Source organism: Phascolarctos cinereus, unplaced genomic scaffold (genome assembly GCF_003287225.1).
Source record: "Phascolarctos cinereus isolate Bilbo 61053 unplaced genomic scaffold, phaCin_HiC Scaffold_4;HRSCAF=312, whole genome shotgun sequence".
Classification (NCBI taxonomy): domain Eukaryota; kingdom Metazoa; phylum Chordata; class Mammalia; order Diprotodontia; family Phascolarctidae; genus Phascolarctos; species Phascolarctos cinereus.
Genome location: NW_027555847.1, coordinates 231397201 through 231410024, shown reverse-complemented (window position 1 = coordinate 231410024; position 12824 = coordinate 231397201). Strand labels below are relative to the sequence as shown.

Sequence of the window (12824 nt, the reverse complement as noted above, 5' to 3'; positions counted from 1 at the left end):
GATAAAAATAATTTTATGCATGTTAAAAGATGAATTGTCATCTTAGTTTGATCTGATGTGAGGAAGTCAGAGATTACCCTCAAAAGGGAACAGGATCTGCTTAGTTTTAAGGGAAAATGGGGGACATTTAAGATAATGTTAGGCACAGGAGCAGCAGGTAAACATCTTAACTCCATTTAGACACCACACACAGGATCAAGTACCTCTGTTTGGAGGCTGCTAGAGGCAGGAGAGAAAATAAATTGAGGAGCTTGGTCTTAAGAGAACTTTGAGTACACTAAATACAGCTTCAGGTCCAGCAGAAATTTTTTTTCTTCTGAATTTCCTTGTTGAGATCTTAAAATCTATAAAAGCACATAGAGAAAATAGCATGCGTTTGCTTATACACTCAAGCCCAAAGCATTTGCAAAGAATGTTTTTTCATTTTGCCTCAATTTGTTAATGTGCTGTCTATGTATGTTTCTAAGTTACAACTTTCAAATCCTGAACTTATATGATATATGAAGCTTATGTAAAAATACCATTTAAAAATCAACCCCTGTCATCCTCAAGTCATTTTTTTAAGGTACAACATTCAGTTGGTCTTTTGTTCTAATATTGCTTAATAAGAACAAGAGAAAAAGAAACAAGAAAAAAGTGGTTGCAAATTAGGTACTTGGTTCTTTGACTTTGTGTTTTCATCTCTATATTAGAGAATTTGGAGATTAGCAGCACATTGTTATAGTCAAATTCTTCCATCAAGTGAGAATGGCTGAACTTCATCCCCAGGTACCTCCTTCAAATGGCTCAATGTGGGTTGTTCTGTTGGCCAGGTCTTCAGCTCAGGACAAGAATGCTGCTCAAAAGTAGGGAATATATCCTAAGACAGAGAAATGTATGTCCTTTTCTACCTCTTCTGGAAGCAGCAGCAACTCCGAGCTGAACTTGTGGTCAGTTTTCTTCATCCATGTCAAGATCTTCCAAATCTAGGAAATTGTCTATCTTCACCTTTCTTGACTGATTTAGGTCACCTTGAATGGAAAGGATGACGTTCTATCCCTCACTGACAGCAATCTGCTCTTCCTCCTGTGGTTGTGACATAGGACTGGGAGAAAGGTACTCATTCCTGATGTGCTGACCAAGAGGAAACTCTATAGTGGCAAAGGTGTTTCCTGAAGAGTCTGTTCTAGGTGTTGGGCTCTTAATCACATTATGATCTTTTCAATGATGAGTGAAAGTGTTCAAAAATTCTTCATATGTCTGCTCATGGCAATTAATAAACTGATCTAGGGCTTGCTCAATTAACTGGTCTTTATCTACGGTCCCCAATCTTAATAACTAAACAGACAAATTATTTTGAACAGCTTCTTCCCCTCCCCCCCCTTTTGGTAATTTTTGTAATTTTTTGTAATTTCAGCCACTGTTCTGAGGTCCCTCTGCTCCTCTTGAGCATAAAAGAGCCCAGGCTTCCTTCACTGCAGGGGCAGAGGAAAGCCAATGCTGCCCATTAGTCGTGCATCCCTGAAACCTCAAGTCATTTCTAAAAGGAAAGATGGTGCCAAAGACTTTGACTTTCAATAAGTGGTGATAAAAATTTTAAAGCCTCCACAAAAGTTCTACTCCTGGCAGTAACTCTAGTTCTCAAAGGCTATGCCAGAACAAGGTGGGAGCTGTGTTTGGTTTGACCATGTTGAAAAGAGACCAGCTTGAGTCTGATGTCTCAAGACCTTGTCTGAGTATGGAGAAGCTCATTACCAGCAGGCTGACCACTTCTTGATCAATTCTTTGCCAATGTCAAGCCATGAAACAGAAACATATACAAAACGGCCCTCAGTCATATGTGGCTGCCTTCTGCTTTCATATAGAGAGTGGCAGAAAAGGTACAAATGTTGCTAAGAATCACAGTTTTTAGGTCATCTATAGACATTTACTTAACTGTTATTTTGTCTTAAGATATAAGGACATTGGAACTAAATGTAAGAGAGGTTCATGGGTTCCCTTTGGACAACACCAATAGTTAGCATTTATGTAGCACTTTAAGGTTCACAAAGAGTGTTACATTTGTTACCTTGTTTCAACCTTGCCACAACCCTGTGGATTAGGTGCTATTACTAGGAAGGAAGGAAACAATTATTTGTTAAGTGCTTATTGTGTTCCAGTCACCGTGCTAAGCTCTGAGAGGAGATTAAAGGCTAGCTTGGGATCCTTCACAAAATGGACACTCCATGTAAAACCCACCAATGGAAGAAAGGGACAGATCTTACAGATGGATATTTCATATTGAGGATGCCACAAAGGTAGTTGTATATTTTAGGGTGAGGTGATACCAAGTGCTGAGGGAAGTTTCAAGATGAGAAGGGCACGACTTAGAAGTTTAGAAGCCAACAACAGGGCTAAGAGTAGAATAGAGGCCAGTCTGAGCCTCTATACAAAATGGAGGTTCCAGAAGGAACTCACCAATGGATGAAGGGGGCAATCTTTACAGGTGTGGAAACTGAGGGTCAGAAAAATAAAGTAAATTGGTCACATATGGTCACACAGGCTATGAAGTGTCTGAGGCAGGATTTGAACTCTTTCTGACTCCAAATTCAGAGCTCTACCTATAATATCAAAGTATGTTACATATTGTTGGAGAGAGAAATAAAGGGATTAGTCTTATCATGTGTCCAAAATCAATAAGAAGCAATTTCATGGGATACCTGATCATCTCATATTACAGAATGCATGATGAACACTTGCAAAAATAGCACCATGAAAATAGTTGTGGCTTATGGTCAATGTCTATAGCAGAGGATCAGAAAGCAGAGGAATTCTATGAGGAATTGGAGTAGACCCTCCAAATAAAATCAACATGTCATTTATTTCTCAATATCTTTAGTGGAAAACTAGACACAGGAAAGGATAGGAAAAAACTCTTTCAAAAATATGCCTTCAGTTCAAGAATAGAAACAGACAGAAGACTTACACCTATACAACATGAATATATTCTTCAATGGGAGTGATAGAAAGTATAGGGCATGGGAAATACTAAATAAATCACACACATGAAAGGAAATTATCTATGTCTTTACAGAAAGGAAATGACTTATTTTTCTTGTGGGAGTCATTATTTACAAATTGTTTCTGCATAGTTAGGCCAACTACTTGTTAGAGCAAAGATAAAAATCAATGCAAAATAAGAAGTGCCAAAAATATAAATAAAATGTTCTGTCCAATCAAAACAATTTTAACCTGATGTATTCAAACAAATTAGTGACACTAGAAAATGGAGAAAGGATAAAAGAATAGATATAAACATAGACTATCAGGATTTCTTAGAAACTTAATAATGCCAAACACTTGCCTCAGTGAGGAAGCCAAAAGAATCCTGAGACAGCCTGAGTCAGAAAACTAGATTTTCTTGTCAAGGCATCTAAAAATCAAAGACAACATGGTTCTAAACAATAAATTCATTTGTAAAATTCTTCTGGAGAGGATGCTGGAATATTATGAGCTGAATCATCTCATAAGACAACTGGAAACTTAAAAAAATAAGTTCAGAGAGAGCTTTGTGTGAGACACAGGTATGCAGATATTTCCCACAGCATTTGTGAATGAAATTTGACTGAGGACAACAAGCAGACAAAAACAAAACAAAACAAAAACCTTCAAATGTTTATTATCATTTTTATAATGAACTCTTTTTTCCCTCCACCAGAGTCAGTGTAGCCTCTGCTTAATGGACTCAACCTAGGGCTTGATGAAAAAGAAGTGACATCAACGAAAACAGAGATGTTGGAAGAGCTTCTAGATAAGACCAATTATACAAAGAGGAGGCCTGGGCTGCAAGCCACACAATTTTAAAGGAATTGAAGGAACCCACTGTTGAGATATCTGAAAAGAGAGGATGATACGAAAATATTGGAAAAATTATGAGTGCTATTATAACTGAAAAAAGGCAATTTATAGGACTTCAATAAATATTGACCCATAAGCCTATTTTCTCCTCTCCACAAAATCTTTGAGAATGATCTACACAAGTATCTAGGGTGTATTTTATAAATATAATGAAGGAACAGTCTTTGGCAACAATATTATCTAATAGATGACTTCATAGTAACCCAATTGACTGAAAGGTGGGAAGAATACAAGATGTGCTTATTGTTCATTGACTGTACAATAAAGAAGCATTCGATTTAGTAAGGAAGAAAATTTAGACTTAATAGGTTCTACTCCAATGAGGTAACTCTCATGAATGTGTTACAAAATACTGAAAGATTCCTTAATGTGTGTAACAATAGAGATACTTTTGTTTCATCCCATGATTATCAATTCCAAGTATGGTATTAAGCATAGCAGCATATGCTTATCATTGCTATGGATAATATCCAAGCAGAGCAGTGATTCCATCTAGATCAGGGGTTCTTAACATTTTTTTTGTATGTGTCATGCCCTTTGGCTATCTGGTGAAGCCTATTGACCCTTTCCTGAATAGTATTTTTAGATGCATAAGATTAGAAAGGAAATGAATTATATTAAAATATAGCTATTAAAATATTTCTTAAAAAAATCAAGTTTATGGACCCCAGGTTAAGAATTCTCACTGGTCCTCCTGGTAAAATTTTCCAGGGGCTCCTTTTTTTTCAGAGGATATTGCACTGATTATATCAAAAAACCAAAATGTGATTGTCATTGATGTGCGTTTGACTTAATAGTCCACATACAGAAAATATCAAAATGGATGAAGAACGTGTATTGACCAAAGATATGTAACTGAATAAAACACTGAGCTGAACCATCATTATAGTCTGTCTTGAATAAACACTGAAGATGGACAAAGAGCTGGCCCCAGATTTTTTTTGGGGGGGCAAGGCAATTGGGGTGAAGTGACACAGCTAATGTGTTATGTGTCTGAGGCCACATTTGAACTCAGGTTCTCCAGACTCCAGGGCCAGTGCTCTACTCACTGCGCCACCTAGCTCCAGATTTGAAGAGAGTGGGTCAGATTGTATTTGGGGAATTGCCCAGTATAATCATTCAAATAGTAGTTCATTGAGATATAAATTTGGGTAGGTTATATTTTATCCTGAGAGGTAGCATGGCATGGTCTTTAGAGAGCTGTAATAATAGTAACAATATGATAATGATGATAGCAACAATAATGATAGACAGCTAGATGGTGCAGTAGACAGTGTCCTGGGCATGGAGTCAGAAAGACCTGAGTTCAAATCCAATCTCAGGCACTTACTAGCTGTGTGATTTTGGGCAAGTCACTTAGCCTCTGCTTGCCTCAGCTTACTTAAGTATAAAATGGAGATAATTATAACAGCTACCTCCTAAGATTGCTGTGAGGATAATATTTGTAATGTGTTTAGCATTGTGCCTGACACATAGTGGGTATTATGTAAATACTAGCTACTATAATCATTACTATTTCCATTGATGACTTCACTCATGAAAGAACAACAAAACCCTATCTTTTTAACATTCATATTCCTATAGCGATGCCACTTGGTTGAAAAATATGTAATACCACAGTCTTCCAAGAAATCAAAGTTGAAGTTCAATGCAGAGGCATCTTGTAGAGTGCACCTTAGTATTATAAATGCTGGAGTGATAGGAAGATCTGGGTTCTGATTCTGTATGACATTTGACCTCTTTGTGATTCAGTTTCCTCAAGAAATGAGAATTATAGTATATATAGTCCCTGCTTCATAGAGTTGTTATGAGGCTTAAATGAGATAATATGTCAAAGATGCTTTGCAAACTTTAAAATGCTATATGTGTTTTTATTATTGTTATTATTGGTGGTGATAGTGTTATTGCTGTTGTTGTTGCTATGGTGGGCATAAATAGGGCTGTAGCACATTTCCTTCAATGATTTATATTGAACAAATGGCATAAGGTCAGCTAGGTAGTACAGTGGATAGAGCACTAGGCCTGGAGTCAGGAAGACTCATCTTCCTAAGTTCAAATCCAGCCTCAGACACTTGCTAATTGTATGACCCTGGGCAAGTCACTTAACCCTGTTTGTCTCAGTTTCCTCACCTGTAAAATGAACTGGAGAAATAAATGTCAAATCACTCTAGTATTTTTGCTGAGAAAACCCTGAATGGTTAAGTGACTTGCCCAGAGTCACACTCATTGTTAGAGCAAAAGAGTTGGAAATGGCTAACGTGACTGAACAATGAAATGGCATAAAGGACATCATCCAAGAGATGTGTATGGGGCTGATCATGTAGTCATGGGTCGCCTTTGTGCTTTGCTGGTACCCAGGTGATGTTGTAAGTCCTAGAAGAAGGATGCTCACACATTACATTGACACTCCGGGCACCTCTACCCACTCAACCACCCCACCCCTTTTAGGGAGGATTTGTGGAGGGACACAGACAAGAGCTCAAAGAATGAGAAGTCATTGGTGGGTTGTTGTCTAACCAAAGGATGAATTTCTTCACATTGATGATATAGATTTATTTAAAACTAAATATACTAAAGCCATATTTATACATATACCCTACAGATTTATTTAAAACTTAATATATTAGAACATTTTTAAAAGGAGGGCCTAATGTTGGACACGTGGTTTGAAATTTTGCATTTATATAAGGTATTATTGATTCAATTTAATTCTCTTTCATTAATTCAGGCAAATATTTATTAAGCACTTGCTATGTTCAGAGCAATGGGGATGTAAAGATGAAAAATGCCATATCCCTGGCCCCCAAGGAGGTTTAATATAATAAAGGGGATATAAAGAGCAAAAATATGTCCAATACAAGATAAAATAACATATAGACCAAAAAAAAATAGGGACAGTGTTCTAGGAGGATGTAGGAAGAAGAAATCACTTTCACAGGGAAGGTTCATGAAGTAGATGACACCTGAGAAAAAAAGGAAGTAGGAAGGAATCATCTATTTTCTGCTCAAAGACCTCCAGAGAGGTAGAGGAGGGGAAGGGACTCAACTTCCTGAGACCACCAATTTTCCTTTTGGTTGACTTTAATTTTTCCTGAAATTTTTCCTCAGTCATGTTTAAATTTTACGTTTTCCAACTTCACCCATCACTTCTATTTCTACCTTTTGGCTCTGAACAGAAACATCCAATTCTTATCCCACATGACAGCCCTGGAAATACCTGAAGACAGCTACTAGGTTCCCCTCTGAGTCTTCTCTTTGTGGGCTAAATGTTCCCAGTGTATTTGATCCATCTTCACATGGCATGACCTGAGGCCCTTATGTACTAGTTGTCTCCTTTGGATCTCGCCCATCCCTTACCCTGCTGATGTCATTAGTCTTCTGTGAGAATGAAGGACCAGCAACAATGACAATGACAACCACATCTTATCAATGTATTTTCTTTTCCTTTTTTTGAAATTTATTTTATTTTTAATTTCTGGAAAAAACCCAGCATTTCTATAATGTAGTATGATAAAAAAAAGATAATTGCACATGAAACTGCAAATCTACTATGTACAACTTGCCATTCCTTTCAAATATACAAAATTATCACCTACATTTTTTTCCTTTTTTTTCTTCCCTCCTCCCTACCCTAGAAGTGGCTCCCATTAGACACAAACAAGTATGTGTATATGCTTGAGTGTATGTAAAAGGAAAATTTGTGATCTCAGGGAGTCCCTCCCCCTCCTCTATTTCTCTGGAGGTCTTTGAGCAGAAAACAGATGATTCCTTCCTACTTCCTTTTTTCTCAGGTGTCATCTACTTCATGAACCTTCCCTGTGAAAGTGATTTCTTCTTCCTACATCCTCCTAGAATACAGTCCCCATTCTTTTTTTTTTTTGGTCCATATGTTATTTTATCTTGTATTGGACATTTTTTTTTACTCTTTATACTTCTATTTATCAGTTCTTTCTCTGGATGCAGATAGTGTCTTTCTTCCTATGTGCTTTATAGTTAATTTGGGTATTTTTTTGGGGGGGATGAGGCAGTTGGAGTTAAGTGACTTGCCCAGAGTCACACAGCTAGTGAGTGTTCTGTGTCTGAGGCTGGATTTGAAGTCAGGTCCTCCTGACTTCCTATCCTGCTCTATCCACTGTGCCACCTAGCAGTATTTTCTAAAAGCATAGTGCCCAGATGGCCTTAGAATTCCCTTCTAGCTTTAATTCTATTTAAGATGATGCATTTTAATTTTTTTTGTCAGTTTAGTAACTTTATTATGTCAAGAATATGTGTATCTACATATTCAATATACACACTTGAAAGTTTAAAGTGTGTGATTATGTTATTCTGAAGGGTATTCTTGGGGCCTAGTGACAATATGCCACCATAGTGGTGGTAAATAACCTTCCTTTCATGCTGAGGGCAGAGCTTCAGTCTTAGGACCATCAAGTGGAGCTTCCTCCTTCAATTGCTGAACCTCACTATCCTAACTTTCCAAGTATAGTTTCTTCCATTTCTCCTTCTTGGAAAAGTAATCAAGGTATATTGCCTTCTCAAAGGGATGCCAGTAGTCTAAGCACCACTAGGGAACCTTGTAACAACCATATCTTTATATATATATATATATACGTAAATTTATTTATTTTAAGTTTTCAGCATTTACTTCCACAAGATTTTGAATTCCAAATTTTCACTCCATCTCACCCCTCCCCTACCCCAAGATGGCATGTGTTCTGAATACCCCTTCCCCTAGTCTGCCCTCCTTTCTATCTCTCCCCCCCTTCTCTTATCCCCTTCCCCTTCTATTTCACTGTAGGGGAGGATAGATTTCTGTACCCCATTTCCTGTATTTCTTATTTACCAGTTGCATGTGAAAACATTTTTTTAAACATGTTTTTAAAATTTGGTTCCAAATTTTCTCTTCCTCCCTCCCCACCCACCCTCATTGAAAAGGCAAGCAACTCAATAGGATACATGTGCAGTTATGCAAAACACTTCCATAGTAGACATGTTGTGAAAAACTAACTCTATTTCCCTTAATCCTATCCTGCCCCCCCCATTTATTCTATTCTTTCTTTTGACCTTGTACCTCCTCAGAAGTATTTGCTTCTGATTACCCCTTTCCCAATCTGCCCTTCTCTGTATTATCCCCCTGCTCTCTTGTCCCTTCTCCCCTATTTTCCTGTAGGGTAAGACAGATTTCCATACCCAATTGAATGTGTATGTTATTCCTCTCCTTAAGCCAAATCCTATGAGAATAAGATTCCCTCATTCCCTCTCACCTTCCCCATTTCCCCTCCACTGTAAGAGCTTTTCTTTCTGTTTTTGTGAGATAATTTACCCCATTCTACCTCTCCCTTTTTCTTCTCTAGTATATCCTCTCACTCCTTAATTTTATTCTCCAGATATGACCCCTTATCTTCATCTGTGCCCTATATCTCTCTATCTGTCTATCTATCTATCTACCTATCAACATACATATAATTTTTTCACTCCAACTACCCTAACACTGACAAAGGTCTCATATGTTATAAATATCATCTTTCCATGCATCAATGTAAATAGTTCAACGTTAATAAGTCTCTTATGACTTTCTTTTCCTCTTCATGTTCCACTTCAATCTTGTATTTGAAAGTCAAATTTTCTATTCAGCTCTGGTCTTTTCATCAGGAATGCTTGAAAGTCCTCCATTTCACTGAATGACCATTTTCCCCCTGAAGGATTATACTCAGTTTTGCTGGGTAGGTGATTCTTGGTTGTAATACCATGTCATTTGCCCTCCAGAATTCCATGCCCTGTGGTCCCAAAATGTAGAAACTGCTAAATCTTGTGTTATCCTGATTGTGTTTCCACAATACTTTCATTGTTTCTTTCTGCAATATTTTCTCCCTGACCTGGGAACTCTGGAATTTGGCTACAATATTCCTAAGAATTTTCCTTTGGGGATCTCTTTTAGGAGGAGATTGGTGGATTCTTTCAATTTCTATTTTGCCCTCTGTTTCTAAATATCAGGGCAGTTTTCCTTGATAATTTCTTGAAAGATGATGTCTAGGCTCTTTTTTTGATCATGGCTTTCAGATAGTCCAGTAATTTTTAAATTCTCTCTCCTGGATCTATTTTCCAGGTCAGTTGTTTTTCCAATGAGATATTTCACATTGTTTTCTAATTTTTCATTCTTTTGGACTTGTTTTACAGTGTCTTGATTTCTCATAAAGTCACTAGCTTCCAGTTGCTCTACTCTAATTTTTAAGGAAGTATTTTCTTCAGTAATCTTTTGGACTTACTTTTCCATTTGGCCAATTTTGCTTTTTAGAGCATTCTTCTCCTAATTGGCTTTTTGGACCTCTTTTGCCATTTGGGTTAGGCTATTTTTTAAGGTGTTATTTTCTTCAGTATATTTTTGGGTCTCCTTTAGCAAGCTGTTGACTTGTTTTTCATGATTTTCTTGCATCACTCTCATTTCTCTTCCCAGTTTTTCCTCTACTTCTCTTACTTGCTTCTCAAAATCCCTTTTGAGCTCTTCCAAGGCCTGGGACTGATTCATATTTTTCTTGGAGGCTTTGGATATAGGAGCTTTGACTTTGTTGTCTTCTTTTGGTTGTGTATTTTGATCTTCTTTTTCACCAAAGTAAGATTATATAGTTTGACTCTTTTTGCAAGGTCTGCTCATGATCCCAGTCAACTATTTTAGTTTTAAACTCTTTGTTAAGGTAAGAGTGTGCTTCCAATGTGGAGAATGTACTGTTCCAAGCTTCAGGGGGTTTGTACAGCTGTTTTCAGAGATACTTCTAGGAACCTGTAAATTTTCAGTCCTTCCAAGGTGGTATGATAAGGAGTGAGATGTTTACTTTTTCCTGGCCTGTGCTCTGGTCTGTGAGGAGAATTTCCTCTCCCCAGCCATTCCGAGCTCCATCACAACAGCGCTCCTCCTCTCCCCAGGACTGCCACCTAGAACTGTGACCAGATCCAAGCACCAGCAAAGCAAGAGATTCCTGCCTCAGCACTGGCAAAGAGATCCCTGCAATCCCCCCTGATCAGCCACCCAATTTCCCTGTAGTCTGTGGGCCAGAAGCTCAGGAGGCAGCCGCCACTCCCCCTGACCCCCGGGGCTAAGCTCCTTAAGGAATGTGCTTCTCTCACTGCAGAAACAGACTTTTCCCACTGACTTTCTAAGTTGTCTTTGGCATTCGTGGGTTGAGAAGTCTAGAAACCGCCCTAGCTGCCCGCAATTCAGTCCTCTGACTCCTGCTCCAGGTTTGCTGCTGCCTGAGCTCCCACTCCAAACTCCGCTCGTCTATCAGCCTGGTGAGATATACCTTTCTGATCAACCATCCAGGTTGTCTTGGGCTGGAAATTTGTTTTACTCTGTCTTTTTGTGGGTTCTGCTGCTTTAGAATTTGTTAAGAGCCATTTTTTTAATGGGAATTTGGAGGGGTTTGGGGGAGAGCTCAAGCAAGTCACTGCTTTCACTCTGCCATCTTGGCTCCGCCTCGCAACACTCATATCTTTCAGAGGAAGTGCCTCCAGGGGAATCAGGAAAGCTATATGGTTGAGGATACTGGTAAGCCCAAAATTCTTCCTCACCCTTCATAAGCAATTTGGCGGCTTTTACCATGTCTTTTTCATTATTATGTTCTGCAAACCAAGCTCTTAGCAAATAAGCTGTGAACCAGCCAGTATTCATCCCTGTGTACTATCCAGGACTTGAAGTGGTGAAGTGCCCATTTGTAGAGCCGCAGCACCTTCTGCCAGTGGGTCAGATAGGTGCCCAGGGCCATCCCACCCCCACCCCCCCTTCACCTTCAGCCCAGCTGGTAGCCGCAGGGGTTTTCAGGAAAACGCTGCACTTTAATTTAAGATCTGTTTCTGCTGCTTCATCTTTAGGTGACTAAATGATGCTAGCTAGTCCTTCAGAATTATCCCTATAAAATGTTTTCACTGAATTATAAAAGTTGGCCTCTGGTAGAATGATGTTTGCGATTTGGCAAAGATCTAATTTCTTAAAAATTAAAAAAAGTAAAATAAAATCTCCCAGTGATAAGACGTCAATGAGAGCTGACCACACCTGGGTCCCTACTGTAAAATACGGGTCTTGGGCTAGATGGCCTTAGAAGTCCCTTCCAGCTTTAATTCTATGACCTGATGATTATACTATCCCTTTCCCTTTGGTGGAATGATACTTATTTAAAGAAGAAACACAAACTGTCATAGAAATGGTTTGATATTGATATGATACTCCCCTTCACCTTTAATGGTCCAGTGTCATATGTTTAATAGCTAATCTGAAAATGACATTCAATAAATTAATCTGGAAAAGATTTGCACATGGAAGGTCTATGGATCTGCACCTTAGATTCACTAGGTGAGGTGTAATCAGGCATTCCAAAGGAAAAAAAAAACCAACAGCTTGTAAATGAAGTGTCCCAGATAGGAAACACCATGGTGACAGGCAGATGGAGCTGATCACAAAACAGTAGTTTAATGAGGCGACAGCATATGATCTCCATGTTCTTTACTGCCATGTCAAAGGCTTGTCCCAAACATTTGTACGTGGTTATGCTTATAGCATAACTCACTTCTGGCTCAGGGACAACTCTGGCCTTGGCTTACAGTATTATCAGTGATCTTGTGTGAAGCAGAGTTGTTCTGTGTCTGGGTTGGGATTTTCCTGTACATCTGGATTATGTCTAAACAATAATATTTTTGCCTGAGGCTGTTGGTACCCTGGGAAATAGGTGTGATAACAATGCTTAGATGGAGCTAAAGATATCTAAAAGGTCCCTAACCATTTTTGAGCATGAACACCACGTAAATTGGACATGTCAACCTGATTTAAAAAATACTCATTGAGCCTCACGAGCATTTTGCAGTCATCAGAACAACTCTGGTTGGAAATGAACTTGAGAATGGGGCAGTGTCAAGATGGCAAGTAACAGGAAATACTATGAACTTCCCTCCACTCCTAACTC

At 38.5% G+C, this 12824-nt stretch overlaps 2 pseudogenes; both read right to left on the bottom strand.

Moving 5' to 3' along the window:
• Positions 1–591: 591 nt before the first annotated feature.
• LOC110223161 (intraflagellar transport-associated protein-like) lies at positions 592–7020 on the bottom strand (annotated as a pseudogene).
• A 1177-nt stretch (positions 7021–8197) lies between these two features.
• LOC110223160 (NADH dehydrogenase [ubiquinone] 1 beta subcomplex subunit 9-like) lies at positions 8198–11679 on the bottom strand (annotated as a pseudogene).
• Between the last annotated feature and the right edge of the window lie 1145 nt (positions 11680–12824).